The sequence below is a fragment of the Oncorhynchus nerka genome, linkage group LG18 (genome assembly GCF_034236695.1).
Source record: "Oncorhynchus nerka isolate Pitt River linkage group LG18, Oner_Uvic_2.0, whole genome shotgun sequence".
In the NCBI taxonomy this organism is placed as follows: Eukaryota; Metazoa; Chordata; class Actinopteri; order Salmoniformes; family Salmonidae; genus Oncorhynchus; species Oncorhynchus nerka.
Genome location: NC_088413.1, coordinates 12,093,736 through 12,101,474, shown reverse-complemented (window position 1 = coordinate 12,101,474; position 7,739 = coordinate 12,093,736).

The following is a 7,739-nucleotide window of genomic DNA, read 5'->3' as shown; positions in this document are numbered from 1 at the left end:
CTGTAACTAAACCTGGCTCCATATCAGGCTGTAACTAAACCTGGCTCAATATCAGACTGTAACTAAACCAAGCACCATATCAGACTGTAACTAACCCTGGCTCCATATCAGACTGTAACTAACCCTGGCTCCATATCAGACTGTAACTAAACCTGGCTCAATATCAGACTGTAACTAACCCTGGCTCCATATCAGACTGTAAATAACCCTGGCTCCATATCAGACTGTAACTAACCCTGGCTCCATATCAGACTGTAACTAAACCAAGCATCATATCAGACTGTAACTTACCCTGGCTCCATATCAGACTGTAACTAACCCTGGCTCCATATCAGACTGTAACTAACCCTGGCTCCATAACAGACTGTAACTAAACCAAGCATCATATCAGACTGTAACTAACCCTGGCTCCATATCAGACTGTAACTAACCCTGGCTCCATAACAGACTGTAACTAAACCAAGCATCATATCAGACTGTAACTAACCCTGGCTCCATATCAGACTGTAACTAACCCTGGCTCCATAACAGACTGTAATTAAACCTGGCTCCATATCAGACTGTAACTAAACCTGGCTCCAGATCAGACTGTAACTAACCCTGGCTCCATATCAGACTGTAACTAAACCTGGCTCCATATCAGACTGTAACTAAAACTGGCTCCAGATCAGTCTTAACTAAAACCATTCTGTTTCCTTTGTACTGTTGCTGGGTAATGCTTTTGTTAGGGATGGATTCAAGGACAGATTCAAGGCTGGATATGAGTGCATCCTTAACTAAATATTCTGTAGAGAGGGTTTTAAATTCTGTGTGGTTCAACAACTCAAGGTCTTGAAGAAACACAAACACACACACACACACACACACACACACACACACACACACACACACACACACACACACACACACACACATACACTACATAACCAAAAGTATGTGGACACCTGTTTGTCTAACATCTCATTCCAAATTCAAGGGCTTTAATATGCATTTGGTCCCCCCTTTCCAGCTATAACAGCCTCCAGTCTTCTGGGAAGGCTTTCCACTAGATTTTGGAATATCGCTGTGAGGACTTTCATCAACTCAGCCACAAGAGCATTAGTGATGTCGGGCACTGATGTTGGGCAATTAGGCCTGGCTCACAGTCGTTGTTCCAATTCATCCCAAAGGTGTTCGATGGGGTTGAGGTCAGGCCTCTCTGCCGACCAGTCAAGTTCTTCCACACCGATCTCAACAAACCATTTCTGCATGGACATCGCTTTGTGCAGTGGGGAATTGTCATGCTGAATCAGGAAAGGTCCTTCCCCAAAATTTTGGCAAAAAAATGGAATCACAGAGTCATCTGGAATGTTATTCTATGCTGTAGCATTAAGATTTCCCTCCACTGGAACTAAGGGGCCCAAACCATGAAAAACAGCCCCAGACCATTATTCCTCCTCCACCAAACTTTACAGTTGGTACTATGCATTGGGGCAGGTAGAGCTCTCCTGGCAGCCGCCACACCCAGATTTGTCTGTCGGACTGCCAGACGGTGAAGCGTGATTCATCACTCCAGAGAACGTGTTTCCACTGCTCCGGAGTCCAATGGCGGCTGCTCGGCCGTGGAAACCTATTTCATGAAGCTCCAGACGAACAGTTATTGTGCTGACGTTGCTTCCAGAGGCAGTTTGGAACTCAGTAGTGAGTGTTGCAATCGAGGACAGACGATTTTGACTTGCTTCAGCACTCTGCGGTCCCGTTCTGTGAGCTGTGTGGCCTACCACTTCACGGTTGAGCTGATGTTGCTCCTAGACGTTGCCACCTCCCAATAACAGCAGTTACTGTTGACTGGTGTAGCTCTAGTAGGTCATACATTTGATGAACTGACTTGATGGAAAGGTGGCATCCTATGACGGTGCCACGTTGAAAGTCACTGAGCTCTTCAGTAAGGCCATTCTACTGCCAATGTTTCTCTTTGGAGGTTACATGGTTGTGTGCTCGATTTTATACATCTGTCAGCAACAGGTGTGGTAGAAAAGCCAAATCCATTAATTTGAAGGGGTGTCCACATACTTTTGTATATTAAAGATATAGTATCTGTGTAAGGTTTGTACCGGCGCTCTCTTACTAGGAGTTACCTGAAGGGTTCAGATTGAGAACAGGGCCTTGGGTAGGCCCAACACCTCTCTCCCACCAACCCACCCCGGGATCTCCCAATCCGCCTGTCACCCTTCTCACCCCCCTCCCCCCTCCCTCCCTCCCTCCTTCTTCACCCTCTTTATCACTCTATAAAGAGATGGGCTGGAGGGGACGAGGGGAACAGGAGTTGAGGGAGGGAGGGATCCTCCCCCCACGCAGACAGATGGAGACCTGAGGCACAACGCCGGGAGATCCACTTTGATTCCCCCCCCCCTCCCTCCTGGTCTCACTCCTCCTCCTCCTGCTCCCCCTCCCCCTCCTCCCTCCTGGTCTGCCTCCTCCCCCTCCCCCTCCCTCCCTCCTGGTCTCACTCCTCCTCCCCTGCTCCCCCTCCCCCTCCCCCTCCCTCCCTCCTGGTCTCACTCCTCCTCCCCCTGCTCCCCTCCCCCTCCCCCTCCCTCCCTCCTGGTCTCACTCCTCCTCCCCCTGCTCCCCCTCCCCCCTCCTCCCTCCTGGTCTGCCTCCTCCTCCCTCCTCCCTTCTCTGTCCTCCCTCCCTGTTCCCCCTCACCCCTCGTCTTGAGCTCAGCCAGCAGAAAGAGAAGTGCAGGAGGATGGAGTGAGGCCATGAGCGTTGCACAGAAAATACTAACCTATGGTCTGTTCACAGGGAAATACTAAACTATGGTCTGTTACTCACAGGGAAATACTAAACTATGGTCTGTTACTCACAGGGAAATACTAAACTATGGTCTGTTACTAACAGGGAAATACTAAACTATGGTCTGTTACTAACAGGGAAATACTAAACTATGGTCTGTTCACAGGGAAATACTAAACTATGGTCTGTTCACAGGGAAATACTAAACTATGGTCTGTTACTGACAGGGAAATACTAAACTATGGTCTGTTACTGACAGGGAAATACTAAACTATGGTCTGTTACTAACAGGGAAATACTAAACTATGGTCTGTTACTCACAGGGAAATACTAAACTATGGTCTGTTACTGACAGGGAAATACTAAACTATGGTCTGTTACTAACAGGGAAATACTAAACTATGGTCTGTTCACAGGGAAATACTAAACTATGGTCTGTTACTGACAGGGAAATACTAAACTATGGTCTGTTACTCACAGGGAAATACTAAACTATGGTCTATTCACAGGGAAATACTAAACTATGGTCTGTTACTCACAGGGAAATACTAAACTATGGTCTGTTACTAACAGGGAAATACTAAACTATGGTCTGTTCACAGGGAAATACTAAACTATGGTCTGTTACTAACAGGGAAATACTAAACTATGGTCTGTTACTCACAGGGAAATACTAAACTATGGTCTGTTACTGACAGGGAAATACTAAACTATGGTCTGTTACTGACAGGGAAATACTAAACTATGATCTGTTACTGACAGGGAAATACTAAACTATGGTATGTTCACAGGGAAATACTAAACTATGGTCTGTTCACAGGGAAATACTAAACTCTGGTCTGTTCACAGGGAAATACTAAACTATGGTCTGTTCACAGGGAAATACTAACCTATGGTCTGTTCACAGGGAAATACTAAACTATGGTCTGTTACTCACAGGGAAATACTAAACTATGGTCTGTTACAAACAGGGAAATACTAAACTATGGTCTGTTGCTAACAGGGAAATACTAAACTATGGTCTGTTACTCACAGGGAAATACTAAACTATGGTCTGTTACTGACAGGGAAATACTAAACTATGGTCTGTTCACAGAGAAATACTAAACTATGGTCTGTTCACAGGGAAATACTAAACTATGGTCTGTTACTAACAGGGAAATACTAAACTATGATCTGTTCACAGGGGAATACTAAACTATGGTCTGTTACTCACAGGGAAATACTAACCTATGGTCTGTTCACAGGGAAATACTAAACTATGGTATGTTACTCACAGGGAAATACTAAACTATGGTCTGTTACTCACAGGGAAATACTAAACTATGGTCTGTTCACAGGGAAATACTAAACTATGGTCTGTTACTCACAGGGAAATACTAAACTATGGTCTGTTCACAGGGAAATACTAAACTATGGTCTGTTCACAGGGGAATACTAAACTATGGTCTGTTCACAGGGAAATACTAAACTATGGTCTGTTCACAGGGAAATACTAAACTATGGTCTGTTACTCACAGGGAAATACTAAACTATGGTCTGTTCACAGGGAAATACTAAACTATGGTCTGTTACTAACAGGGAAATACTAAACTATGGTCTGTTACTAACAGGGAAATACTAAACTATGGTCTGTTCACAGGGAAATACTAAACTATGGTCTGTTACTAACAGGGAAATACTAAACTATGGTCTGTTACTAACAGGGAGATACTAAACTATGGTCTGTTACTCACAGGGAAATACTAAACTATGGTCTGTTACTGACAGGGAAATACTAAACTATGGTCTGTTACTAACAGGGAAATACTAAACTATGGTCTGTTACTCACAGGGAAATACTAAACTATGGTCTGTTACTGACAGGGAAATACTAAACTATGGTCTGTTACTAACAGGGAAATACTAAACTATGGTCTGTTACTAACAGGGAAATACTAAACTATGGTCTGTTACTCACAGGGAAATACTAAACTATGGTCTGTTCACAGGGAAATACTAAACTATGGTCTGTTACTCACAGGGAAATACTAAACTATGGTCTGTTACTAACAGGGAAATACTAAACTATGGTCTGTTACTAACAGGGAGATACTAAACTATGGTCTGTTACTCACAGGGAAATACTAAACTATGGTCTGTTACTGACAGGGAAATACTAAACTATGGTCTGTTACTAACAGGGAAATACTAAACTATGGTCTGTTACTCACAGGGAAATACTAAACTATGGTCTGTTACTGACAGGGAAATACTAAACTATGGTCTGTTACTAACAGGGAAATACTAAACTATGGTCTGTTACTAACAGGGAAATACTAAACTATGGTCTGTTACTCACAGGGAAATACTAAACTATGGTCTGTTCACAGGGAAATACTAAACTATGGTCTGTTACTCACAGGGAAATACTAAACTATGGTCTGTTACTCACATAAAGACTAGATACATGACTGTTACTCTGAGAGACAGAATATAGTCCATAAAGACTAGATACATGACTGTTACTCAGAGGGAAAGACAGTGACTGTCGGCTATATACATGACTGTTACTCAGAGGGAAAGACAGTGACTGTCGGCTAGATACATGACTGTTACTCAGAGGGAAAGACAATGACTGTCGGCTATATACATGACTGTTACTCAGAGGGAAAGACAGTGACTGTCGGCTAGATACATGACTGTTACTCAGAGGGAAAGACAATGACTGTCGGCTATATACATGACTGTTACTCAGAGGGAAAGACAGTGACTGTCGGCTAGATACATGACTGTTACTCAGAGGGAAAGACAATGACTGTCGGCTATATGCATGACTGTTACTCAGAGGGAAAGACAGTGACTGTCGGCTAGATACATGACTGTTACTCAGAGGGAAAGACAGTGACTGTCGGCTATATACATGACTGTTACTCAGAGGTAAAGACAGTGACTGTCGGCTAGATACATGACTGTTACTCAGAGGGAAAGACAGTGACTGTCGGCTAGATACATGACTGTTACTCAGAGGGAAAGACAGTGACTGTCGGAGCAAAAAGAAATGGAGGCTAAATGTAATATTATTACTGCCAGGGAAAATCCCGTGTGGATTTGAAAAAGGGACTGCATGTGATCTGTTTGACAAAGGTACAGAGGGGAATGGAGGGGAGGCTATAAGTGATATTATTCATAGGGGAAAAGCCCTGTCCAGGGGAATGGAGGGGAGGCTATAAGTGATATTATTCATAGGGGAAAAGCCCTGTCCAGGGGAATGAAGGGGAGGCTATAAGTGATATTATTCATAGGGGAAAAGCTCTGTCCAGGGGAATGGAGGGGAGGCTATAAGTGGTATTATTCATAGGGGAAAAGCCCTGTCCAGGGGAATGAAGGGGAGGCTATAAGTGATATTATTCATAGGGGAAAAGCTCTGTCCAGGGGAATGGAGGGGAGGCTATAAGTGGTATTATTCATAGGGGAAAAGCCCTGTCCAGGGGAATGGAGGGGAGGCTATAAGTGGTATTATTCATAGGGGAAAAGCCCTGTCCAGGAGAATGAAGGGGAGGCTATAAGTGGTATTATTCATAGGGGAAAAGCCCTGTCCAGGAGAATGAAGGGGAGGCTATAAGTGATATTATTCATAGGGGAAAAGCTCTGTCCAGGGGAATGGAGGGGAGGCTATAAGTGGTATTATTCATAGGGGAAAAGCCCTGTCCAGGGGAATGGAGGGGAGGCTATAAGTGATATTATTCATAGGGGAAAAGCCCTGTCCAGGGGAATGGAGGGGAGGCTATAAGTGGTATTATTCATAGGGGAAAAGCCCTGTCCAGGGGAATGGAGGGGAGGCTATAAGTGATATTATTCATAGGGGAAAAGCCCTGTCCAGGGGAATGGAGGGGAGGCTATAAGTGATATTATTCATAGGGGAAAAGCTCTGTCCAGAAGTGGCATAATAACACATTGAGTACTAAAGTACAGGAGAAGAAACAGCCTAGTGCACGAATGACACTGAGAGACACAATAATTCATAGTATTTCATATAGTCATTATCCACAACATGCCAGCCTGCTATAGACCTTCATAGTCTTTCATATAGTCGTTATCCACAACATGCCAGCCTGCTATAGACATTCATAGTAATTCATATAGTCACAACATGTCAGCCTGCTATAGACCTTCATAGTATTTCATATAGTCATTATCCACAACATGCCAGCCTGCTATAGACATTCATAGTCTTTCATATAGTCATTATCCACAACATGCCAGCCTCCTATAGACCTTCATAGTAATTCATATAGTCATTATCCACAACATGTCAGCCTGCTATAGACATTCATAGTATTTCATATAGTCACAACATGCCAGCCTGCTATAGACCTTCATAGTATTTCATATAGTCATTATCCACAACATGCCAGCCTGCTATAGACATTCATAGTATTTCATATAGTCACAACATGCCAGCCTGCTATAGACATTCATAGTCTTTCATATAGTCACAACATGCCAGCCTGCTATAGACATTCATAGTCTTTCATATAGTCACAACATGTCAGACTGCTATAGATCTTCATAGTATTTCATATAGTCATTATCCACAACATGCCAGCCTGCTATAGACCTTCATAGTCTTTCATATAGTCATTATCCACAACATGCCAGCCTGCTATAGACATTCATAGTCTTTCATATAGTCATTATCCACAACATGCCAGCCTGCTATAGACCTTCATAGTATTTCATATAGTCATTATCCACAACATGCCAGCCTGCTATAGACCTTCAAAGTAATTCATATAGTCACAACATGCCAGCCTGCTATAGACCTTCATAGTCTTTCATATAGTCACAACATGCCAGCCTGCTATAGACCTTCAAAGTAATTCATATAGTCACAACATGCCAGCCTGCTATAGACCTTCATAGTCTTTCATATAGTCACAACATGCCAGCCTGCTATAGACCTTCATAGTCTTTCATAT